The sequence below is a fragment of the Sinocyclocheilus rhinocerous genome, unplaced genomic scaffold (assembly GCF_001515625.1).
Source record: "Sinocyclocheilus rhinocerous isolate Xijiao unplaced genomic scaffold, SAMN03320098_v1.1 scaffold1441, whole genome shotgun sequence".
Taxonomy (NCBI): Eukaryota; Metazoa; Chordata; class Actinopteri; order Cypriniformes; family Cyprinidae; genus Sinocyclocheilus; species Sinocyclocheilus rhinocerous.
Genome location: NW_015654063.1, coordinates 904,828 through 917,930, shown reverse-complemented (window position 1 = coordinate 917,930; position 13,103 = coordinate 904,828). Strand labels below are relative to the sequence as shown.

The window sequence follows — 13,103 nt, the reverse complement described above, 5'->3', positions numbered from 1 at the left end:
TTTTGGCGGAAACGCGCAGGAAGACCTCAATGCTTATTTTTGTTGATAACAGATTTATAAATGAGTCTCATTACGAATACGTTGTACGTATCGCATTGTCACATGCCTTGTAAAAATTCATAAAATGTGACTGAGCAACTGACGAGTAACACTGTTTCAGCGCAGATTTTCCTCGCGCTTTGGACTTTGAACCCTGCTGGTTAACAAGCAGATCTGCTGCGAGCTCATGCAGTGCTGTCAGAATACATGCAATGCGCGCATGTATTAGAAAACATAACGTTCTGCAGTTTATTTACTAATTGTTTAAGGCCATTTCAATCATCATACAGTAACCAGCAACAATCACCCCTTCCTCTTCTCATTGAAGACATGCGATGCCCAGACAGCAAAAAATATTCAATTCAGTATTCATTCACATTTTTTTTTTTTTTTTTGAGAAACATACTGTTCAAAAGTTTGGGGTCAGTAAGAGTTTTTTTTAAGTAAATTAATACTTTTACTCAGTGAGGATGCATTAAATGGATCAAAGTGACAGTAAAGACATTTATATTGTTACAAAATATATCTATTTCAAACAAATTCTGTTCATTTGAACTTTCTATTTATTAAAGAATCTTTAAAAAATATATATCATGGTTTCCACAAAAATATTAAGCAGCACAACTGTTCTCAACATTGATAATAATAAATATTTCTTGAGCAGCAAATCAGCATATTAGAATGATTTCTAAAGGATCATGTGACACTGAAGACTGGAGTAATGATGCTGAAAATTCAGCTTTGCATCACAGGAATAAATTACATTTTAAAATAAATTAAAACAGACAAGATATATTTTAATGTTTAATACCATTTAACAATAATACAGCATTTTTACTGTATTTTTGATCAAACAACTGCAGCCTTGATCAGCATAAAATACTTTTTAAAAAACTTTTTTTTTTTTTTAAATCTCACCGACCCCAAACGTTTGAACAGTAGTGTATGTAGCAATTTTTAGGTAATAAATTAGGTCACTTTTAAGTAATACATTTTTATATATGCTAACATTTACAGTATGCAACAAGGCAACTGTTTTATTATATACCCAGAAGTATGCACTTTCCCACAGAGTCTATTAGTGTTTTGTAGAAGTATGTGGCTCCTGGAGAGCATAATGTTTCGTAAATACTTACTTCACCCTCTCCTTTGAGTCACCAAAGGTCTCTTTCAAGTTGCTGAAGTCTGGATAGTAGCTGGCAGGGGGAGATATGACCTCCAGTAACCCAGAATTCAGCTCTGTGTAGAACCTGATGGACAATGACAGTCATGAACAACAGTTAGCAAGGCATCTGAACCATTAGGTTAAATGTACAATTGAGAACATAACACAACTAAATCTTGAGGAAGTTCAGTGTGGCAAGAGAAAAAGCAACTTACTCTTTTTCAAGGCCTGCAACCACACTGTTTACGTAATCTATGTCCGTCTGTGAGGAAGCAAACAAAGCACTGGTTAGCACACACTCACACACACAGGCTCGGCACAAATACAGGTGCAGTAACTACGAAGTAAATACACCAGCGCCTGACAGCCTGGAAAAATATGGGAATTGGAGTGACTCTGCTCTGGGCTGTTTGTTATCTCAGTGAGGAGGACGAATTGTCTTTTCTCACTGATTTTCTTCACCCTACACCATCTGTGGGTGCAAGTACTGTAAAACTGCAGTGAGTGATGTGGGAAGGGATATCCTCTCTCTGGCTCACACATGTGCTGGGGTAACAAAAGAGCCTCATTAGAAGGTCTTTAGATGCACTGCCACTGGGTGTTTCCGCTTTACTAAAACACTCTAAGCTAATTACTGTACTACCATTGTTACAGAAAACCAAAAGAACAGCTGATGATCACACAGAAAACATCAGCTACCAGACATAACCACAGCCCACAGACACAGAGGCGGGTACAAAAACACTGGACCACAGACTGGAGGAAAATAACTACATTTATTATGCCAAGACAGTTGATGTATAGAAACACTGTACTGTTAGGGGTTAAGCTGCACCTAACTTTTTTTTTTTCCTGTTTATACAGACTACTTTTTTGATTAGTCAATTAATCTAATAGAACAGCCCACTGCAACACAGTAACTACATTCTTATTATAAATATTTAATGCAGAAATATTGTAACTTAAGAATGATAAAAAAACAGCCTCTTTTTTCTTTTACAATGTAATGTATATTATAAAATCAACAGTTTTTTTCCAGTAACGAACACTGGTAATTGGCATTTTTATGGAAACCACCAAGGTAAATTTTATAATAAATAAAAGCTGAAAAGAAATCTGTTCAAATCTGTTAAAAATATAGACTATAATTTCAAAATCTGGGATAAGTAAGTTTTTAATGTTTACGAAAAAGCTCATCAAGAAAAAATCCAGTATTATAACAATTTAAACACATTTTCTACTTGAATATATTTTAAAATATTATTTATTCCTATGATGCAAATTTGTATTTTCAGCAGCCATTACTCCAGTCTTCAGTGTCACATGATCCTTCAGAAATCATTCTAACTAGGGGTGCTCCGATAAATCGGCTACCGATCACTATTGGCCGATAATCACGTTGGGATGATTGATCGGCGGTCTCTAAAAAGGCCGATATCAAAAAAACGATCTCAAGTTGATGACGCTGCCGTGAGAGGTTTGGCACGACATGCAGCGGCACCGTCTCAGTCTCTGTCTGGCGCGGGTAAAATAATCATAATGCTGAAGGTGAGGTACTCACCTTCATATTTCTTCATTAGATAACTTATAAAGTAATTTGAAAACCTTGTGTGAGACGTAATTTCACAAACAGTGTGAGTGAATGACCGACCGCGTGCGCGCTCTCTCAAAATACGCAAATATCTTCAAATCACCACACATCGCGTCTGTCTATAAGCGAGCTGCACACTGCACAGTTGACACAGGAATTATCACTTGCACAATCGAGGCAGTGTCACATCGTCACTAAAGTTTATAAATTGCATTACTTATTCATTCTTGCCAGTGTTTAACCATCCAGCGCTCGCGCGCTCTCCTGGAGACCGTGCGCTCATGCACACTCGCAGCGCACACACATTATGCCAGGTTCACATTACTTCGTTTGCAGTGCGTATTTTTTCTGCGCTCATGTTAACAGATTAATAAAGCGTGCACACTGCACACCGTTGCTGTCCGGCAGTGCGTTCCACGAGTGCGCTTTCATCCAGAGCGTCTCTCACATGTTCCGCCATGTGCTTCTCTTGTTTACATCAGAGTGCGCACGCGTCTTTCACGCAGCATACAGCGGTGTTGTGCATTTTGACCAGTTTATGGGAAAAGTATTCTTAAAATGCATTCAAAATTCTGAATAATTTGTAATATATAATTATTCACGTTATTTAGAAGTGCCCACGATAACAATCGTGCATATTCATTACCGTGATCTATCGCATTACCGAACACCGGCACAAGTCTACTCCAGAGCTTCAAATGTTTCTATTTACAACGTCTTTTTTTGCACGTTTTTAGCAGTGTAGCCAATCTCAACTGAGATCGCGATGAACTGAAGTGAGTGACAGCTTTTGGAGCACACTCTGTGGCTGTGCACTTTCTTGGCTATAATCCATTCAGAATTTGAATATGTTTTTCATGGTGCTAAAAGGACCAGAGTGACATTGGCATATATAACCTAAATGCGCATTTATATGCGGATGTCACTATGTCACAGTAATAACCATAAAAGGCAAAAATGTCAAAAATAGACTAATTTCAGAAGCACCCTCACTGATTTAATTCTGAAACCGGGCCTGCCAGTATCTGCAGAAGTAAGAGAAGTTATGACTTTTTTATATATTTCTAAATTATATTTATATTAATGTTCCCAGGCCCTTCGCCTCAGTGAAGGTTTGACATTAAAGGCTTCTCTTGAAAGCAATACCTGTCGCTTTTGGCACAGTGACTGCATTTCTCTTGGACATCACATTTCTTTTCGCCTGTCACAAATTTGGGACGGGATTCTGTCTATTTTAAAATCATATTTTAAAGCAATGTGCAATGTTCTAGAGATGGCTCTAGTTCTCAATCAAATGTGCGAGAGAAGCATTACTTATAATTAGTGGTCGACCGATATGGGTTTTTTGACAGCCGATACTGATGCCGATATCTTGGAAAGCAGGGTGGCCGATGGCCATTATAAAGCCGATATAATTTTATTTATTTTAATTCATATTTAAGAAATTTGAAATCATTTGAAAATGGATTAAAAAAAAAATGTGTAAAATAAACACTTATACTCTAGAACAGTGTTTCCCAACCGGGGTGCCGTGCCGTCTGTCGAGAGCAGGGGTGCCGTGTAAAAAAATTATTTTTTAATATTTTTAAATTGCTAAAATGTTCAAAAAAGCATCTATTATATAATATCCATTTCTGATGTCGCCAATAATTAGAGATGCACCGAAATATCGGCTGCCGAAAATTAGTTCACCGCTCAGGTTTCACTTTCACGTGGTGTGACGCTCTGCGTATTATCCCGCTCTATGCGTGTGCGCTCCGCGCAGTCGCTCCACTCATATACCGTTCATGCGAATCGGAACAGCAAAGTCCACTCAAAAATTGAGCCGACAGGAAACATCGATGTAGTACAGTATTGTTTCTGTCTGCAATAGCCCTTTATAGTTATCTTTATAGTTATCGTTCTTGGTGTGAACGGGGCTTAAGTCTGCAAGGTTTGCGAAATTAAATGTTCGTTAGTCATTCAAAGATTTGTTTAAATTATATAAATGCGTATTTGCTGAATGCTGATGGCAAATGAGAAAGTATTATAATTAGCTTTTAATAATAGTAAAGCAATTGTTATAATACTTTTTTGTATACATTTTAATTCCTTTGTTTAACAGTTCTATCTGATTATTAGATAGACTTCTATCCATATTAGACAGAAGTGAATGACAACAGCGAACAAGAGGGAGAATGTGAGCACTGTGTTCTCAGGCGCTGCCTCGAACAAATCGGCCAAACAGAAAAACTTATCGCCCAATGCTGATATTTGAAAAATGGCAGATATCGGCCTTGGCGATATATTGGTCGACCACTACTTATAATCTGACCAAAGAAAACTTTTTTCTATATTCATTTGTGCATTTTGAAAATGTTAATTAAAGGTGCAAAAAGTCATAAACAAAAATCTGAAAAGAAGCATTTTGTGTGTACGGTTCTAATTTCAATTCTGGTTTTCAACATAGCATTTGAAAATACAACAGCCATTCTTTTTTAATTTTTTGGGGTCATGCTTAAAAAAAGAAAAATGAATGGATACCAAACTACACAGGCCCATTACTTTTTAGTATTAATATTGAACAGAAATACTTGAATACTTGAAACAGAAATCTTCTGTAACATTATAAATGTCTTCACTCTCTGTTTTGAACAATGGAACGCATTCTTGATGAACAGAAGCATTAATTTCCATCAAAAAAATGTTACTGACCACAAACAGTAGTGTATATTTTTTTAAATGGTTCAGTTAAAAATATGTAGGTAAATACTGCTGGTAACAATGTCTATTGGGCCAAAATCACCCTTTCAATCAATTTCAGAACAAATTCAGACATACAAAATTGTGAGATGAAGCAAGAGACAAATCCTGCCGGGTATGTCTGCATGTCTGTTCCTCTTGCTCTAACCTTCAGACGGCAGCATAAAAGCATTGAGAACCCTGTTCTCAGCATGAACCGCCCACACCACTCAACGGGTGGTAACAAGACGGCAAACAACAAACCCCACTGACCCAATTCAGCCATTTACAAAGCCGTTGATGGTCTCACGACTCAGATCTTACACTGAATGTCAAGTAAACATGACACAAACATCAAAAGGAAGTTTAAAGTTTACAGTTTTGGTACTGAGGACGAAAAAGATCTACAAAGGTACGAAGCACAAAGTCCACTCCAAAGAGAGTTAATTGTTGTTCTGTTGTTGGTGTTTCTTTGTCTGAATATGGCACTTATCACATGCTGTGTGGTATCGGCGTTTGGTATCGGGGCATTTTAACGAGTACGAGTACGAGTACAGGAGACCAGTATCGGGCCCGATACCGATACCAGTATCGGTATCGGTGCATCCCTACTCTATACACAGTCCGGAATTTTCTTCCCGGGAACATCACAATATCCCATATTTTTCATAATTCACGTCCAAGGGGACGAGGCCTGGTTGAGTTGTGTTAGTAGTATGTTGTCACTCGGAGAAGCCGTTTCACAGATTTAAAATACCGATACACATGCAATTTCTTCGCCAACTGCTTACATTCACAGATATAACCAACATTATATGAATGTTTTTTGTGTGCTTTTGACATCTGAGAAAACAAAACCTCGTTGAGAAGCACTTGTTTACTCAGTGTGAGCATTGCACAGTAATTTCCATCATATCAAGTTGCTTATGACAAATCTGCACAAACAGGAAGACAGAGCCAGCCACAATCCTCACACACAAACAAACACACTTTCTCAAACCAATGAGAAAAATGCTCACCTCTCCCACGAACACTATGATGACGCAGTTGAGCTTCTCCTCTGCCGAGAGTTTATCGATGAGTGAATGAAGCGTCTCTGACAGGTATGACTTTACTTTCCGCTTCACCGTGGGGATGCCCATCACCATGGAAACTGCGTAGAAAAGAGAACAAAACCTCAATTCGTGCCTCATAAACTCAATTTACCAGCACATCATACAGTCATCGCCTGGCAGATGACAAACTACTCTAAATAACATGAAATAGGTTTGTTTAGAGACTGCCATACAAGACGAATATGTGACACGGAAGTTGATTGAGGTTCTGCGGCTGAATTATTGTGGCTTGATATCTGAAATAAGAAAGAGAAGAGGCACCCAGAGTAGCACAAGGGTAAAGTGAAGTCCAGAAATGAAAGACACACAAGGAGGTGCCCAGGGCAAACGCATTACTCTGCTCTGTTGTACTGCATCTCTGAGCATCATAAAAGCAATGAAATTCAAAGCACAAGAACAGACTCTGACTCCTGATACAATCAGAACATAATGAGTAATCAAGATCCTCAACAAGGGACCAATAACAAGTGTTAACAGCATGTGAGGGATATTGCACTGTCCTTTTACACGACTAGCAAAAAAAAAAAAAAAGCTATTATGACCAAAAAAATATAGATATTTGTTACCTTGCCTTATAAAGTCAATGCCATGTTTGATTAATTTGTTCCCTTGAATTAGTAAAATCATGGCAATGTTGTATACATTTGTTCCCCAATTTTAATGTAGTTAAATCATGGCCACAATTGAACTAAACTAAAGAAATAAATTAGTACAACATGACCACAATTAAACTAAAGTGAAGGAATAAATTCTTATTTTGGCCACGATAACATTTTGCAATATCACGTCATGGGGCTCCATACATTCCCCCAAAAAACATTTTAAACAATATAAAATAATAATAATATTAATAATAATAATTAAAATGAATATAAAAAAATAACCTCTGTAATTTTTGAATAAAAATCTATCTATCTATCTATCTATCTATCTGAATTATTTTTTAATAAACATTTTATTAACATTTATTATAAATATAATTTATTTTCTTTGATTTTTCTGTATAGACAGTAGGACACACTGATAATAACAGCCTTCATGCATATCTTCATGAGTTTCGAAAATTTCTCATCCTCTTCTACAAAAAAAAAAATTAAACAAATAAAAAAATACAAACCACAAAAAAATCTGGACATGATTTAAATAGCAAACCTGAATCTTTGAATATGAAAATCCATGAGATAAATCATATTGGTGATATGCATGCTTACTTAAAAACTCAAGCATGCAGACTAAATAATCCGCAATGGACAGGAGCGCTTTTCATACAGGTGCTTAAGTTGAACTGCTATGTGTTTTTGTGTGTGTGTGTGTATGCCGATTTGAGTGACAGACTGACAGAAGCTCTGTCACACTTCATCAGCAACACACAGAAGATAGTAAAATATGTCCTCGTTTTGCACTGCAAGACAGAAAGTGTTTTGAGAGGTAGCACCACGTGAGTAAGGAGTAAAGTAGGTTGAGGATCAAAGAGAGACAGAGATAGAGAGCACATTAAAGAGAAGAAGTTTATCAGAGAGAGAGGTAAAGCACCTAAGAGAAAGAAAAAAATAAAAGTGGCACATTACAAAAAAAAAGCATGTTTTTAAGTTAATGTGCATTCAACACAAGTCATCCTCTCCTACGCCACCTCTTCTCTTTCACAAAAGTAGCATTTGGCCTTCAGGCGCTCGGTTACATAAAGAGCCGCTGAGCTGCATCATTCTCCCAGAATGCTCTTTCTTCACTCCTCAGCAGCAGCATGTGAAGTCTGTATGCTTCTCTTTGAGACAGCCACTCAACGTGCCTTGAGACTAAACTACAGCAGATTTATACACAGACGGTCTCTAGGGATGTTACAGTGCCTTACTGAGGGAGAAAAACAGTGTGTTTGAGACAGTAGGGTGTTTCACTGAAATCCTATATTGTTGAACATTTTTATAATGTGAGCGTCTCTAAAACAATCCTCTCAGATTTCTCAGACCTCTTTTTTTATTGTGTATATCAAGGGTTTTCAGCCTTTGCAGGTTTAGGGACCCCCATTGAGACTCTAAAGCTAAAGCTAGATTTACTCATTAACAACTGATAATACCTTTCATTAAATAAATTAACAACATTACATTACATAATATATTGCATAATGCTCATTAATTGAACATGTTTTTAGTTTTCAATTAAAATTCAGGTAACACTTTAGTATAGGGACCAATTCTCACTATTAACTAGTTGCTTATTAGCATGCCTATTATTAACATATTGGCTGTTTATTAGTGCTTATAAAGCACATATTCTGCATGATCATATTCTACATCCCTAATCCTACCCAATACCTAAACTTAGCTATAGTACTACCTTACTAACTATTAATTAGCAGCAAATTAGGAGTTTGAGGCAAAAATAGTAGTTTATTGTTTGTTAATAGCGAGAATTAGACCTGAAAATAAAGTGTGACCAAAGTTAATTTTGTTATATATTTAGGGGCATAAAGAAAATAAATCAGGGTGGTACAACTTTCATGATATCATAATGAAGAAAAAATAATAATTACAAGAATGAAACTCTTGAAATAAAAACTCTAAGGAATTTGGCCTATTCCTTCATTATTATTGCTTTTAAAAACATTAACATTTCTTCAATGCTTATTTGAGAAAATTTTGCCTGCCAAAATAATGTGGTGAGACCAAGCGGCAACCTCCCCGCTCTCTCTCTGAAGCCAACAAGGAAGTGACTTAAACTGTAATTCGTCAACTGGCCGCTAGAGGCTGGCTGCAAAAGGGAGTCAATCCCATAGACTCCCCATGTTAAAATGCCCAACTTAACAGCAGAAAAAAACATGTTTACAGCCTGGTTCAAAAAATGATTTTGGTCTATATAGCTAATTTTGGCCTTCATGACAACTGTGAGGGGGGTGATTTTTTTTTATAACTCATCCGTTTAAATTATATTAAGCCTTAAAGTTCTGCATAATTAAGGGCGTGGCCACTTGAGTGACAGGTGGATTGCTGCTCCTGTCACCACCGTCGAGCTAGGTGGGCGTGGATTCAGCAACCTGCTCCCGCCTCTTTGCCCATTTTCGATTATCCGGGAGTGACGTAAGGTGACGCGCTGCCAAGATGGCGATGGCCGCCTCCGCCCACTTTTGAGCTTCAAAAACGCTCTTCGGAAATCTACGGGTGACGTCACGGACACTACGTCCATGTTTTTATACAGTCTATGGGTGCGACCACAAAAAGTCATGTGGTCTATTAAGCATGCAAAAACATGCAGAAAAAATACGTCAATGTCAAGAAGTCTCTTAAAATTTGATCTTTTTATAATGAGACAACGTCATTTGTAAAAAGTCAGAAACTGGTGAAACTCTACAAAAACTTTCTGAATTTATAATTTATAAAAACACTTTTTTAGCTTAAAATATATATTTTACAACAAATTTTTACGTTTACACCACATGACATTCAGAGTCATTAAATTTAAATATGAATGGTATAAATATTATTCAAAAACTTTTCCTTGTATAATGCTTATTATTAGATCATTAGTTATTGTTCATACAACTGACATGAATATTTTAGATCTCAACGTACTCTTAACAAACAACTGTTTGCAAACCCGAGTCTATATCGATCAGGGGGTAGTGTTGAGCATGAGATATGGTGCACAGTCTCTAGGGTCTGGGCAGTAGAAGATATCCCCATTTACAGCTCTAAAAATAGCCCTCTAAGCCACGATCTCATTGAGAAGAGAGGGACCGCACGCACGGGCACGAGCCAGAGCCGGTCGCAGTCTTGCCCATAGACAGTCTGGAAACAGGAGGCTGAGATTAATGTAGCCAGCAGGAGAGGTCCGTCTGTGGGTTTGGTGGAGGCGGGCGTAGAGCACGGGTGGGCTTCAGCTTTCCAAAAACAACGAGTTCTCTCTGCTTTTCCCATATGCTCAGAAAAACAACCTCCTCGTGTGACAGGGGTCAGTCACACAAGTTTTTTTTTGACATTCTCTTATGTCATTGTTGTCATTCACTGCAGTCTGTCCCAGCATAGGATGTCGCTTGTAATAAAGCCATCTAGCCGTTGCCTTAACTCATCTGTCGTTAACCCACATACTGCCTGATACAGTATAGTGCGGTACAATGTGTCACACAAACAAGAACAAAATAGAGTGCACCACAAAAGAGCACGACAGCTCCAGGCTTAGGGTGTCGATTAGCCAGATCAGTGGATTGGTCACTATGCCAAAAAAAAAAAAAAAAGCCCCGCCAATCAAAAAGGGCTGCAAGCACTACAGACATTGAGGGGACATTGACTTTACAATATGCACATTAATAATCAAGAGATTCAAGAGATAAATATTAGTTTATATCCCTACAATCACAACCACTATGTTTAGTTCTGGTCAACTTATGGATACATTACATACAGCAGAAATATACCAGGATTCCTGTTTATTTCCTTTTTTCTCAGTCTCATTTCATTCAGACAATTTATCTGAGGTATTTTCTAGTATTTTAATGCGATAGTTTTTAACTGGTAGGGCGTGAACCAAAAATGTGCTGCACATCATTGCACGTCTGCACTGGTTGTGAAAGCAAGGGGAAGAGAAGCAACAATGCAAGATGCAACTAACCACATATTCATGCACAGATTGGACAGAAAAAGAAAAGGGAAGAGAAAATTAACTTATATATTTTGCCTAGTGTTTGTTCATGTGTTGAGCTAGTAAAACACATTTACTGCTGTCCGTTTACAAAAGTTTTCCTGTCCAGTTCCAATTTAATTACTTATGTTTTGAAAACTCAAAATTCATAATTACCAGTAGGGTTGCAGGAAGCGGGAAGAGAAAAAAGCTATGCAAAATGCAACTAACCACATATTCGTGCATAGTTCAGAAAGAAAAATGTATAAACTCAACAACTCAAAGGGAGGAGAAAATAAATATATAATGTTCAAAATGTAAAAACAGGAAGAAATGAGTGTGCACAGTTAAATACCTCATATCAGCCAATATGGTAGCTAATATTGAATGAATGAATGAATGAATGAATGAATGAATGATCTGCTATTTCATGTATCATCAATTTTATGTCAAATTTAACAAATATTTTTCTTACTTTTATGATAAACAATTATGATATGCTAGGATATGATATGAGATATGACAACCAATCCTAATACCTTAATTTAAACCAAAAATGCATTATAATGGTTTCATAACTCAAAAAATGTTGGTAAGTGGCTCCTATTCCTTACGTTCCCACACATACATGTCCCCATAACTATCCTCTATCTACAGTGGTGTGAAAAAGTGTTGGCCCCCTTCCTGATTTCTTATTTTTTTGCATGTTTGTCACACTTTAATGATTCAGATCATCAAACAAATTTAAATATTAGTTGACTAATATTTAAATTTGTTTGATGATCTGAAACATTAAAGTGTGACAAACATGCAAAAAAATAAGAAATCAGGACGGGGGCCAACACTTTTTCACACCACTGTATGTAACCCTCACTGAACCCAGGAGGGCTTGATTCCTCTAAAGAGAATCTGATAGGCCTGTTGTGGGTGTGTGAAGGAGGGACAAAATGTCTCAGGGCTGCTGGCTGCAGCTTACACTCCAACACACTGACCGGGCCTGTGACAGCCCTTGGATAACAGCCGTGTAACATAATACGACAAGCAAGGACACGGCAGACAGCAACACCCCGCTGTTTGGGTGAAAATGTGAGGAATGGAGGGTGAAAAACAAACCTCACATGACAGCTCTGAGTCTTAACAAGGCTATAACAGTGATTAGCATTTGTCTAGTGGACTTGGCTAAAGAACAGTGAAAACTAGCACAGTTTAGTCATTAATCAATGTTTGGTCATATTCAAAGGACATTCAAACTTCAGCTTTGATTTGAAGAGAGTGATATTTTAGTCGGTTTATCAGATGTTTGATAATGATCTACTGTGATTGCTGATGAATAGCATGTTGTTTGGCTCACCTCCGGTACGTCCCTGTCCCACCTGTACGGCAGGGTGCAGGCTGCCTTCATTGTTGAGCAAGTGAGGCAGATGGTGGTAGATATTTGGCACCTGGAGGGGCTTCCTGCGAGCCAACTCCTTCAGCAACTTCTGTGTCTCATCTGTAAGAAACCAGAGTACTTCAGCATTCTTACAATACACAGTGCTTAACAAATTTATTAGACCACCAACCAATGTAAGGTTTGTGCCACAGCCACCCTAAACTAACACTATTGGTGACTACAAAATATTTTTTTATGTTTCTGTAATGGTTAATCCACACCAGTATGTCAACTCTTTAGTCACAGTAGCGTTTCTAATGCTAAAATATAATTATTGTTCACTCAATAAATATTGTACACTCAATTACTGATCCTCAGTACTTAGAAGCAGTTGAGAGCAGTTTAAATACATTATCCAAAAAGGCAAATCAAACAAAACTTAAGGCACAACTGCATTATGAACTGAAGTCTAAGACAGCTGTTCCTTGGAAA

At 37.4% G+C, this 13,103-nt stretch overlaps 1 pseudogene; it reads right to left on the bottom strand.

Moving 5' to 3' along the window:
• The window catches only part of LOC107716794 (alpha-1,3-mannosyl-glycoprotein 4-beta-N-acetylglucosaminyltransferase A-like), a 54,269-nt pseudogene that overhangs the window by 22,387 nt on the left and 18,779 nt on the right, over positions 1-13,103 (bottom strand).